This window comes from Haemaphysalis longicornis, unplaced genomic scaffold, assembly GCF_048455015.1.
Source record: "Haemaphysalis longicornis isolate Haplotype H1 unplaced genomic scaffold, Haemaphysalis longicornis Haplotype H1 scaffold_67, whole genome shotgun sequence".
NCBI lineage: Eukaryota > Metazoa > Arthropoda > Arachnida > Ixodida > Ixodidae > Haemaphysalis > Haemaphysalis longicornis.
The window spans coordinates 543714-557279 of record NW_027526419.1 but is presented as its reverse complement, the minus strand read 5'-3'; the positions used below and the strand labels follow the sequence as shown (position 1 = coordinate 557279).

At 48.6% G+C, this 13566-nt stretch overlaps 1 non-coding gene across 1 annotated transcript; it reads right to left on the bottom strand.

Annotated features, from left to right (window-relative positions):
- Positions 1 to 12670: 12670 nt before the first annotated feature.
- Trnam-cau (transfer RNA methionine (anticodon CAU)) lies at positions 12671 to 12742 on the bottom strand. Its single transcript has one exon. It is a non-coding gene; the product is annotated as a tRNA-Met (tRNA).
- Positions 12743 to 13566: the final 824 nt, after the last annotated feature.

Below are 13566 nucleotides of genomic sequence, written 5' to 3'. Positions count from 1 at the left end.
AATTACATCGGATCAGCTAATAAACAGTGTCACTCGATTTTGCATCGTCACCAAACATGACCATGAGTGTTATTTTTCATTTGCTGCTTTGTCTCCTCTCTTTGTTTCCTTGGTGTGAGTTTTCTGTCACTTTGGGGGATGGAAATGCTTTCTCTTGGTTTGCTTTCGTTGTTTTCTGTGAAGTTGCGATGGCAGGGCTAATCGAGATGGCCACCGGTGTTCAAGTGTGGAGGCATGCTGGTTTTTGCAGCCAGCCTATTTCTGAGTAATATCCCCCACTGGAGTGTCAAATTTTCTGCATACATTGTAATGGTTCATTGGCGTAGCCCAACTTATTGCATTTCACTAGGAACTGCCGTCGTGCCGGCGTTGCGCTGCTAGCAGTTCATGCTTTTCGCCGTGTGGAGCTCGGGCCTGTAAAGAGCCCAAAAACATTTTCACCCCCCCAATTGTTGCGGGCTTCGGTGGGAAGCCGGTTCAGTGTTGTGAGCATGTGTGTGGGTAGCGGTTAGGCTCTGGAGTGCAAAGACTATTAGGCAGGGTTCGAACTTTCTACGTAGCTTCGTTTTTTGCCACCTGTAGTCGAGTCGATGTTTGTAATGCCACCGGCACATCGCTGCTGTTAAGCCAGCAATACGGCGTCTCGTGTGTTTTCACTCGTGGGGGCACTCGCGCCATCGTAACATCGCGGGGTCTTTCTGTCACCATTTCCATCCCCTTATTTCTCGGAACGACAATGCACACTTGTTTTCTCATGGATGACACTTGTTTTTCTGTGAACGGAAAAAGTACTTTCACACTGTAGATAACGTGATAAAAGCACGATGACAAAAGAAACCACCTGGTGCACGTGTCTTAAGCCTTGACTGCAGCAAAGCCTGGCTGCTTTTAAATGACTACAGTCGTGACTTCCATCTTGCCAACTTGTTGCAGCACTGAAAGCTATGAAGCGTGCAGCAGTAGTGTCCCTCGCACTGTATGTAGTGCCCTCACTGCATGTTCTGATTGTGGATGTTGAGGTAATTTAAGACCCATCAGGCAGGCTGCCTTATTAATGTTGGTTGTTTTAGCTCTTTATCTAGGGGGAAGGGTGATGCTTTAGGCACTTTTTTTAGGCGATAGCAAACCAATTGGAAGCCAAAGCTAAATCTACATGGTGCGTCTTCAATGCCTTTAGTGATGGAATCGAGGAACAGAATAACCACTGCCGTGCCACACGGTGCTGTTGTGTCCACTGTTCAGTTCCATGGCCTTTACTGCTGCAACTGTGCAAGATGGAGTTTAGGGCCCATGACCTAGACCAACTGACAAGCTTTAATGGCTCAAGTGGCTTATAGCAAGACTTATTGCCGAGTATATGAACACTTCCTATAGTTAAAGTGGTTATGGTGCAAAGTAGGTGTAAAGCTTGTGAACTCTGCTACAGACCTAAGTGTGTTGTCTATGAAACCGCTAACTCCCGTCTTTCAGTTATGGCGCGTTTTCAAAAAGGTCCATGCATAGGGGAAGGGGGCAACACCAACATGCAATCCAGTTCGGACTAGTGCTGGTTACATGACAGTTCTGTCCCAGCTGAACATGCACATGAAGTTGCTTGGTGTGTCGCAAGGTCCAAGCTGTAGGCTTAAGTGGGACGTTAGACGTTTTGAGCATAGTCTCTGCACTTACAGCTATGGGTACTGGTTGTGCAAGACTTAAAAATGGAACTCTTAAGCCTAGGCTCTGTCACATATGACATGGGGTCAATGTTCGAGTGAAAAGATGTGAATAACCAGCAATGTATCACGATACAGCCTCCATTGGTACAACAGACTGTTGGGCATGTACCAAAGCAGTCAGAATCGCAGTGCAAATGCTACGAAAGCTGGCCAGAAAACATTTGTGCCTGTAGAACATTGGCAAAGGTCAAGGCTAACATCGCCACTCAAGGCTTTTAGGGTTGCTGGCACTATTTCCGTCAACAGGTACAGAAATATTATGGGGTTCCTTAACACCTAGGTAGACCTGGTGGTGTCTCAAACTGCCAGTTTAGAACTAACCACCACGGGCCATCGGTACAGTAAAGCCGTGGCACTGTGTCGAACTGAACATGTTCCATCCGAGACTCAAAAGATGCGGCGAAATACAAAAGTACTGCGAGTACTCGGCGTAACTGACATAGCAGCAAACGGCAAGTTCTATACGCCCACTAAGCTGAAGTAATGACCATGGCAATTGACGCGTGTAACGGAACATACATTATCGTAATGACTTTACAAGGGAACCTTGCGGCACCAGCTGAAGCTCGAAGATTTGTGCACTGTGCAGCCCGGCAGGATTACACCCCTCCCCCGAAGACGAAGGTTAAACTATCCGATGAAAAACTGGGGAACTAGAGCATCGTGGAAAGAGACGAAAATACTACCCAGGGGCCGAATTCTGAGTGTTCGTTTCAGGAATGTCTTTCGAGTTGACTTGCGAGGCCTTTGAAAGCAACACCACTCCTTGCTTGTCTTGTGTCATGTCTCGTATGTTCTCATCCAATCGGAGCTTGCTCGAAATGAGAACAACTAAAAATTTTGCCGAGATCCCCAAAAGAACTCGCGAGGGGAGAAGACCACAAAGCGGGACGTACTTCCGCGGCATATTGCTACATGTGAAAGGTATACCAGCGCATACCCAAGAAAAAAAAGGTCTGCCCCAAGCGTTGCTAACACTTGCGTACCACATTGTACTTGAATGCAAGAAACAACCAGACTCCTGAAGACTTTCCACCAACCTAAGACTAATTGCGAGCCGTGCTGACGAGCAGCTTACGCTGGTAACCCAGGCAAGACAAGCAGCAGAAGACTGGCTTCCTGGAAGGAGTAAACCGCTTATCTAACACTAGGGCGATGTCATGGCCATTGAAGTTTCCTCGCGTGCTTGTGGAACGCACCCAGCGAATTTGCACCCGCCGCGTCATTCAGGCTATTCGCACCAGCAACTTTGCTTTACAGGCCCCCATACATCCAACTCAAACATCGGGAACAGGGCGCAGCGCTCATCCTTTCGGAAAACCAAGTCGCCCTCGGTCTTCCTTACTTTACCCTTCTCAGAAGCTACTCCAGGTAGGCGTGCACAGCGCCCTTCGTGACCTCCTGGAAGCCCAGTTAACTAGTCAAACAGCTCTCCCACCTGGCTTAGTCTAAACACCCGCTCGCCGAACAGCCCCGTGAGCTGAGTCCAATCCCGGCACCAGCCGTGAGTCTCCAGACCTCTTACAGTTCCGACGCACTTTTAGCAAAATAACCCCAATACCGCACCACTTGCACCCCGAGTATAACAAAGGTCACCGTGAAGCATCGCCTCACCGGCGTTGCTCTGGCCACCCGCTATAGTATATACAGGCATCGCTTACTACAGTTCTACCTACAGGTCGCTTCGGCCACCTCCTCCACAACCTGGACCCGGTGTCTCACACTGGCTGTCACGAATTTCACTGGGTTCATACCTCAGCCAGTCGCAATAGCATAGGCGGCCGCCATAGCCTTGGCCAGTACGGGGTACCTCATTATCGTAACAGACTCTCAGCAGGCCTGCTGCCACTACCTCCTCGGCCACAACTCGCATTAGGCGCTCAACATTGCCACCGTCCCCCGTTACGCCTATCCCAGACTACTCGGGAAGGCCAAATAGTGGAACCTCGATAATACGACTTTCAAGGGACCGCGAGAAAGCGTCGTATGACCCGGGTGCGGGTGGTAAATGCCGGCCTAGTAGACGGTCTCACGCGACGGGTGGGTCAAGAACTTATTTAAACTACTATATTTAGCGCATTTTCGTGCGATTTGCTAACCTTTTATGGAAATCCCAAATTTAAAAAAAAGAAACGCCCATTGCCCTCTCCACGGCGTCCGAGCTAACCCGCCAGCCACGCGACACCCGTGCCCTTCGGCGCTATTTATAGCCCGCCAGCTGACGTGGTCGAGCAAATTGAAAGTGGGAAAAGCGAGTGTGAAACTGCCGAGGCTAAGCGAAACGAACGATAGTACAAGACGGAGATGAAAAAAAAAGAAGGAATTTCCGTACAGGGCCAGACAACCTTTGACCGGACCCGTCCCATCGCTGTTGGGTCAAAGTGTTCAACACATGGGTGTTTTCGTTTCCCACAAGACCCAGCAACGCGAAATATTTAAGATGATTCAAACTACGCGAGTAAACCGCGTTGTATCGAACATTATAGCGCGGTCTTGCTACAGTCACTTGCAGCTGCGGCCAGTGAGTGACCCAAAATGGCGATGCCAACGTGTACGTGTCTCCACCCTCGCAGCCGACACGCGTGAATGCAGGCATCCTAGCAAAGAAAGAAGCTGAGTGACAATGCCGCTTTGAAAGACACTGATAAGCGAAGAGCGGACACTGATAAGCGAAGAGCAGAGAGAGGGGAGAGAGCGCCTTGAAAGGAAGAAACTTGGATCGAACGGGCCAGGAAAGATGGTGTTCAGTCTTCGCCGTGGGGTTGCGCCGTAGTGTGTTCGCATTCGTCGTCGGCTCGATGGCAGCTTCATATTCACAAGATTTGTTGACGGGCTAGTTGGTCTGATACTTGACACGCCATGAGGATTGCGCGGAACGACGACACAAAGAGGAAACAACAGGACGGGCGCATCGTACGCTCGTCCTGTTGTCTCCTTTTTGTGTCGTCGTTCCGCGCAATCCTCATGGCGTGTCAAACTTCATATTCACGGTCCGCCAGCCACCTGAACCCTGAACTATAACTTTTCTCGCGGTTGGCGCGTTGGTGTACTGCTGCCGCGTGGGGACGTCGAAGGTTAAATCCCGCTAACCAGTACACGCCTGCTTGCTTGCGTCTGTTCAGTAAGTGGCCTCGCCTGCATGCGGACTTTTGCACATCAAGCAGCGTCAAACGGGGATTATAAAGGTCGGGACGAGGCGGCGAAGCGGTGCAAAATGTGGAAAAAACGCCGGTTTATCGCGCGAGGGTACGCGTCGTATGAAGCAGACCGCGTGCACCCGAGCGTCATATCATCGGGGTTTTTAATGCATTATTTCTATGGGAAGTTTTCCGGGACCGCGGTGATCCGTCGTAATCAGCGGGTGGCCTAAGTCCGGGGGACGTACCAGCGGGGTTCCACTGTACTGATCTGGACAGGGACATACAGCTATGCGAAGTGGAAGCCGCAATGGCATGCAAAGCTTAGACGCAACACCACTCCGGGACGAGATGAGATAACCAACGAAGCGCTAGCGAACCTCGAGTCTTCCTCCGTGACTGCTCCAACCGCATACATGAACACCTGCTGGAAGAGCGCAACCCTCCCACCAGAATGGAAGACCGCAGGATTGCGATTCATTCCCAAACCTGGCAAGGAACCAGACATTGAAAACCTCCGTCCCATCTCTCTGACTTCTTGCTTGGGGAAGCTTATGAAACACATTGTCCTCACGAGGATGCAGAAATACCTATAAAGCACCGGAAAACTTCCATCCACCATGTTTGGCTTTATGCCGCATCTTTCAACTCACGATATCCTGTTACAACTGAAAGATATGATGCAAGCCAATAGCCACACGCCAAAAGTCGTACTCGCCCTCGACCGAAAGGGGACATTTGATAATGTCACCCACCAGGCTATCTTAGTCAACCTCAATGGTCTAGACTGTCGGAACCGGACTTACAACTACGCCCGAGACTTTCTGTCAGGACGGAAAGCCGTTATCAAGATGGGAGACATTAGGGAGTTTTAGTATAGCGTTTTAGCTGTAGCGTTAACGTTTTGCGGGCCACAATCGCGAACGGATAGCGCCTCGTTATGCTACGGTTAGCGTGCCCGCTAACGCTATGGGCGCGCTAAAGTGGTGCTTTCCGCTATACTAAAACTCTCTATTGCTTCGGACCCCATAGACCTGAAAAGGGGGGAGGGGGGGTACGCCACAAGGAGCGGTTCTGTCGCCCCTACTGTTCAATATCGCCGTCATTGGCCTCCCCGCTAAACTAGGGATCATACCAGATCTGCACCATGGCTTGTACACCGACGATATAATGGTGTGGAATGGCAAGGGTTCGGTGGGGGAGATGCAGGACTGCTTACAACTTGCCGCCGATGTAGTCAGTGAATATATACGCGAAGAGCTGTGGCCTCCCTTGCTCACCTAAAAAATCAGAGCTCGTCACGGTACACAGGGGAAGGCGGCAAGCCCCAAGCATCGAGATCGTTCTGGACGGTCACACCACCAGGCCTTCCCCTCACATCAAGATCTCGAGAAAAACCTCAAGTTTGAGCAGTGGGAGAGCGTGCTGTCCAGTTCCAGTTGGTTCAGTTGGTTGGTTGAAAGGGCCGTCGCAGTTGCAACCACGAATGGGGTCCTGAACTCCACTTTTTTTTTGCTAATAAATAAGTTTATTCTCTCTCTCTCTCTCTCGCCGTCCCCTCACGACACCCCCACTATCGAGATAGTGTGGACACCTGGGCTTGCCTACATCCCAGGTAATGAGACGGCGTGTCGCTTCCCACGGACTTCACTTTCGGGCTTCCCGCCAGAGAGAGAGAGAGAGAGAGAGAGAAAAGGCAAAATGAGGAACAGAGCCACCTTTGTAAGGGACACAGGCGAAAATATGATTGTAACGTTCGAACACAAGTGTGGACTATATACTCCGGACCAACGCTGGCCGCGACTTCGCGGAAATTACAGGTTGGAACCTACCCAAATTATCTACTGCTGTGTAAACTCTACCCACGTCAATTGAACCCGGATTCAAACATTGAGAAAGCCTGGCAAGCATGGTCCACATGATATGGACGTGCCCGCTAACATCAGACGGCTTACACACCATAGACACTTGGGAGGCTATGACGCTCAGCTCAGACCTACAAGCCCAACGGAAGATCATCAATCAAACTCAGGCAGCCGCCGGGTCCCAAGGGATACTGGCCGACTCCTAGCAAGGGTCGGCCCATTGATTGATACTGAATAAATGTTTTTTAACATCATCGTCATCGGTGACAAACACGTGAGGCAAATCACAAATGTATCCCTTTAGTGCTGGCCAGTAAAAAAAAGACATCCCCCTCGCGAGGGGCACGATCAAATGCACAGCATTTCCGAGGGGGTGCGCCGGCAAGTCGTATCTCTCGATCGCGGGACCCGTGTCGTCATCTTTTGGAGGCGCGGGACAACTTGTGGCGCTTTCGAAACAAACGAGAAATGAGTGAAGGATATAAGGCGCGTTCGGTGCATCGAAATCTGTGTCGGTTTCGTGGCTCGGTCGGTAGTGCGCCGGGCACCTTGCGTTCCGGAACGCCCGCGGCGTCATGGGTTCGAAACCGGGCGCCGGAAACTGTTATTTCTTTGTCAGCGGGCTACGACAAGGCGCGCCTGCGGACTACGACAAGGCCTGCATGCGGACTACGACAAGGCGCGCATGCGGACTACGACAAGGCACGCCAACGCCGCGTGACATTGTGAGTTACTAAAATGCTATGCATTTAAAAAAAAAACTTTATTATCTGAGCAGCCCCAGCCCGGGCCGTCGGCCATAGTCTCTTCATTAGGAGACGGCCGGTCCGTAGAAAGCCCAGAGTTCCTCACTGATACGAAGGCAGTAAGCCGCCAGGAGTTCTTGCGTCGCCTTCACGTCCACGCCAGGACCCGGGTTGAGCCAGTCCTCCCGGGAAGTGATGCGGAAGCGGAGGTGTGGCGGAAGTTCTGGTGGATGGCGCTCCCAGTGAACGATAGGTCGGAGGGGCAGTTAGGTGCAGGGCAAGTTGGGCGCAAGAGGATATCATGTATGCAGTGGATTCGGGGTGGAGTGAGAAGAGATCTAGGCTTGTGCTTTCCGGAACACAGATGCGGCTTCACGCGAGAGGGTGGGGCTGGGGACTGGAAACACTGCATACTGGCACATAGCACGCAGAATTGCTGTCGGCGCGCCTGACGTTTACTGTGCATTCGAGAGCTCAGTTCATCGCACAGGTTCCCTATAGGATAGGTGATCGCCCCCTCAGCCACAGTGACCTTCTTTGACACTATCGCCACAGCCACTTCCATTACCCCCTGTCCGACCCCTTTCTAAGTCCTTCAGGGGCCCGAAAATGGCGCAGATAAGATTTACACCCATTTCAATTCCACCATATTCCCGTACATCTCTCTGACCACCTTCTCCTGCTACTGATTAATCTCCACGCTACAACGGCGCACATTGTATGGTTCAGCCCACTGCATCCAGATCCCAATCCCATCCCGTGAGCGGTGTGAATGCGCACCGTTGGTAGCCGTTAAAGTTGGCGACGTAGCCGTTGGCTCCACAGACCTACCCGGAGGGAGTGACCACTTCGGAAAGGCGCATTTGTAGGATGCCATGGAGTTATCTACGCTGTCCTGGTTTAATCAGGAGTTGAAACTTTTGCTTGGCGCATCTGCTGTTGGGAGGAAGCTGGTGAGGGTGTGAGAATGCGCACTAACCGCTCTGCACCGGAAGGACCAGCGATGCCTGATCAACCAGTGCACGCAGGCTGTGGAAGCGCGCGGCTTCCTGAACTGAACGCCTTCCACATTTTCCGATTTTTTAGGCTCAATAAAAAGTTTGCCTCCTCTTGCCCCTTTTACTCACGGGTGCCACGAATACGTTTGGTGTGCGGAGAAAGACAGACAGTCTGTTTATTAAAGATGAAAACGCAGAGAGGTTTGTCGACATGAGTTCGACGACGGATCCACCACCCCGGCAAAGTATCCAATTGGCTGGTGACGCGTGTTCGATGGACGAGGAGTATGCTTACCCTGAAGAAAGAGTCGGATCTGCTATACACTATGACGCCACTAAGGAGTCATGCATACGCCTTTCGAGGTCAGATGAGACGTAGGGTGCATGCATATGAAAATTTGTAGCAGGGTGGTTCTGAAGTTGCGGTCATTTTCTTGACTGAAATAAATGATTGGCGGCACGATTGATCTCGTTACAGCCTTAATATGTTTATATTAGTATTACATGGGTAACAACAAGCAAACGCATATCTTCTGAGGTTACCGCACCTGGCCCTGTGCCTTCACACGCTTCTCATTACGTATCGACTATTGCAATCTACAGTAAAACAACTCTCCTGAAGAATATACACGTTTCCTGGTGTCATTGTCGACAAAGAGCTTTCACTCAACATATCATCTCTGAAGAGGAAACTTTCAGCTATAGATGCTTGAGCTATCACCACTCCCCAAACTCCTTCGTTGCATATCCTTCGTTTCTATGCCACCAGTTATGAGGATACAGAATAGTGATCATATAGATGATGATAATAACAATAAAAACGTTATTGTGTGGGCTTGAGGAAAGCTCTGATCGGTCAGCGTAACTAAATTGATCGTAGAGGGGATAAGAACAACTCTTTCTAGGAACTACTCCGCCAGATGAGAGTAAAAATGGCAGCTTGGGCCGTGCACATGCGCAGATAGGCATATCGGTAAATGGAGAGGGAAAGGGGAGACCCGGAAATGCCTGGAAATAATATATGAAACTACTGGAGAGGGACGCATGCTTTTTAAAAAAAGAGGAATGAAATGTCACTATTTTTTTTTTACGCGGTCGTGCTGATATTTTGCTCTCTTGAGCATTACTATCACGTCTTCTGGAGCTGACGCGTTTCTGGTCGCACGCAGTTTTGTGGGATGTTGCAAAAGCGTGTTGCAAAAACCGCACTGCTAGCTGTACATGCCGGTTTGGTACGGGATGGCAAGGCACCGCCTTTTTGTGCGCGTTGCGGCAGTATGAAAAGAACACAGCATTCTGTTGTCCAATTTTATATTTCAATACGCCCTGTCAATTACGCGCAAACAGTGACCGAAGTTTTTTAATACTTTTAGAAACCGCGTACTGTAGGTGCTGGAACACTTATTTTGAACCGCCAAAATAGAAACGCACAATTATTACGCGCATAATTTCACGGCATGTTGACGCAACGCACAGGCGCGTTGCTTTGTTCAAATATAGCAACGCCGCTAAAACGTCCCTGTGCCCCCATTTCGGTATTTGCAGACGACGGCAGCGAAAGCGCGGCATCATGGCGGCACGAAGCAACACGTCATCTCCGCCTTCCAAACTGGGTAGACGCGATTTGGAGCAGTTGTGGGCTCCGCAACTCAGCAAAGGGCAAGAGGGGACATCGGTGGTGGGGGGACATAACAACTGCCAAAGGAAGCCCAGCCGCCGTCAACGCCGGTTATGGGGTCGTAGTACTGGTAGTTCTGCTTTCACCGAGCGGGCTCTTTCGCGCTGCCCGCGAACAACTCTCGCCATCTGGCGAGTGCTCTTACAAACTCTGAGTGCTTCGGCCCTTCAGCCTTTCCGTTCGCAGTACTCGCTTGTGCTCGCTAAAACGCGCCAAAAAGCAAAGCAGTGTTCGCTCGTCTCGCCTCTGCCTCTCTTTTTTTTATCTCTGTGTGCTTTTACCAAAGTGTTTGTACTCTCGCCTTTCGGCAGCACTCACTCGCGGACCTCTCACCCTCTGCCATTTGCTTCGGCTTTTACGTTCCGCGTTTTCACCGCGCTCGTGAGAGGCACATCTCCGGTCCAGGTTTTTCTCTCCTCCCTCTACGTCTCTCTTTCCCCGCGTACTGTGTCAGCGTGGAGGCCCTTTCAGGCACGAGAACAAAGACCAAAACGGCGCCCGGTGAACCACCCACCCCCCTGCCGCGCCTTTCCCCTTTCTTCTGGCCCCTTCTGCCTTGCCGCCATATGCGTTGCTTTGGCGCGCATTTGGAAGACGCCGGGGGTAGAAAATGGCTCCCGTCCGCAGATTTCTGAGGTGGAAGCTACGGGGAAGTCGCCGCTTGGTGCGGTCCATTGGCAGTGGGAAGTGTACGAGCGGTGTTAGCGACCTAGTTACGCATGTGCTATTGTTTTGGGTATTTTTTCCGTTTTTCGTTGCTGAATCCGTCCGACAGATGTGTTTCCAGCTGAATGGGCCAGCTTTTTTTTTGTAGTATTCGTATTGTTGTGGGATAATCTATGCCGTGCCTCCAATGTGTGTCGGATGTATCATCTGGGAAATGTGTGACACGACCCAAGTTGTACGTGTCACGCACTCCACTAAAAGTTTCATTTAAAAGATTTAAAAGAAATCTTTTTTAGAGGCGTCTGACACATTGGGTGGTGCGACGGCGCATTTAAAAATAAACTGTTTTCGAAAAATGACTGCATGATTGACTGGCGTAGTGCCCGGAAGCATTCCACGAATGTCGTATTTTGTGTTTGATTTGTTCTCCTATAAAAGAATTAACCGTGTGTCCTTAGTGTTTCTTTACTTTGAACGAAAAACATGCCGTTGTCCATGGGTGCAGCCTAGGCCTTTCCCTCATTTGTTTTTACACTGGGACAAAATTTTACCTGCTGGTTTTTCTCCGGTACGGGTAAACTATATGTTTAATTTAATCCATTGATAATAAACCCCAGCTATGGAATTGTGTTATTCTTAATAAAAACGTAGACCACAAATTGTGATCGTGAAGATTTTCTGACATATTGCATGCAGGAATTGTGAATTAAAATTGTTTAAAGACACTCTGTTATTGCAACAACCTATGTGCCATAGTACGCATACATAGGATTGTTTGTTTTCGGGTTTCATATTTTTTATAACAGGGGAGAAATCGGGTATGAATTCGTTTTTTTTTCAGGTTAAATATACAGATGTACTACGTAATAACATTAGTGTTTATTTCAAGCTAGTTTTCGGGTGGACATCAGGGTTTTACAGCAAATAACTTCGAAATTTGGCGTTTGTTTGTAAATGAGTCAGCAAATTTAATATGATTCACTACAAACAAACGCCAAATAAAGAGCATTGATAACTTCTAAGAAAGGAAACATTTTATTCACGAGAAGCTAGTCATTAATTTTTTCCACATCCTTGTTTGCATACATTATCATCTGCATGCGCAGGATGTTGGTCTCCATTCGAGACCAGTCCGATCGTTGAACGCGTGTCTCAGCCGGTAGAAAGTTCTCTACATTCCACCTTCTATTATAATATATATATAAATATATATATATATATATATATATATATATATATATATATATATATATATATATATATATATATATATATATATATATATATATATATATATATATATATATATATATATATATATATACAGCGCACGATTGTGCAGATCGCTACTTTAAAAAGGTCCATTCGGGGAGGAATCGTGGTTAACCCGATTCTCCTGACACACGTTCAAGGTGTAAAAATCGGCAAAATCGGGTTTTACCCCAAAACGAACAACCCTATCATTATACTCTTTGTTACATCTATTCGAATCAAAATCGGTGCCGTTCAAACATTTTCCGAGGGCAATTAAACCAATAAAATTAGGTTGGGTTAGAAAACGCGCGCTGGGTACACAAACCTAGGGTAGAACATATTCGATTTTTTTTAGAGTAAACGTATGAGAGGATTGCCTAATACTGCCGAATTGACAAACTACTTGGTTTGAAAATACAAGAAAGATTACTGTGCCCAGAGGGGTGGCCGAGTAATCAAGGAAACATCGACCCGTTTTCAATATTGATAGTAAAAGTAAGCCGATGATTGATCTGAACCCTGGTTCAACCAACATTGACAACACTACGAAGAAACACAGAATTTAGATGACGTGGCAAATTTGCAATAACAAAAAGAAAAAAAAAATGTAGCAGAGCGTGATTTCGATCCACGGACCTCTGGGTTATGGGCCCAGCACGCTTCCACTGCGCCACTCTGCTAGACGATCGGGGCTGTCAATTTGGGCCTACATAAAGTCTTGGCAGGTTTCTTTTTTTTTTTTTTTTAAACGTGGCGCTTCCATGCCGAGGCGTTTCCTTTTTTTTTACTACTTCGCGATTTCCCTCCATATCAGTGCTGTTGCTTCTCCTTACCGTTAACTTTTTCGCTTTCGCCACCTATCTACCTTACCAATAAATTCGTAATGAGTATATTCGGCGCACATATGGAACCGGCTGCCTGCATATCTCTGCGTCTCTGCGCTTGAGTTGCTTGAGTGAATGTGCCGTTGTGTTGAGGCGTTTGGGTACACCGTGGTTGGTGTACCAAAGTAAGTAAAACTTCATTTTGATGCATATGTAACGACAGTTTTTTTTCTTTGGGCACTTCACGTGTATTTGCGACCGCTTTTGACTTTATACAGCGCAAAATAAAACTAAAAAATGCACACGATTAGCTGGAGCAAAAATGGAGTGGGGGTTAGAGCTGTCTTTTTGGAACAAAATCTCTGCCCACGCAGGGCAGGCGGGGCTTTCTACAGGTTAGTTCGGACGTGGTGTAAGCACACGCGCACGATATTTGTTGATGTGACAAACTTGTGTGACAAGTTTAAACGTCACGCGACGCTGAGCTTGTTCCAGAAAACTCAACTGTGTCGCGAGGCTGGGTTATTTGGATGTTTCATCAGTTTCATCATTTGACGGAAGGTCTCTGCACCATGGAGGAAGAAATTTTTCTTTCCTCCGTGCTCTGCACACGCGTTTGTGTTACCTACGTGAAAATGAACGAAGGGAACACTTCGAAAATTTTTCGGCTGGGAAGACAT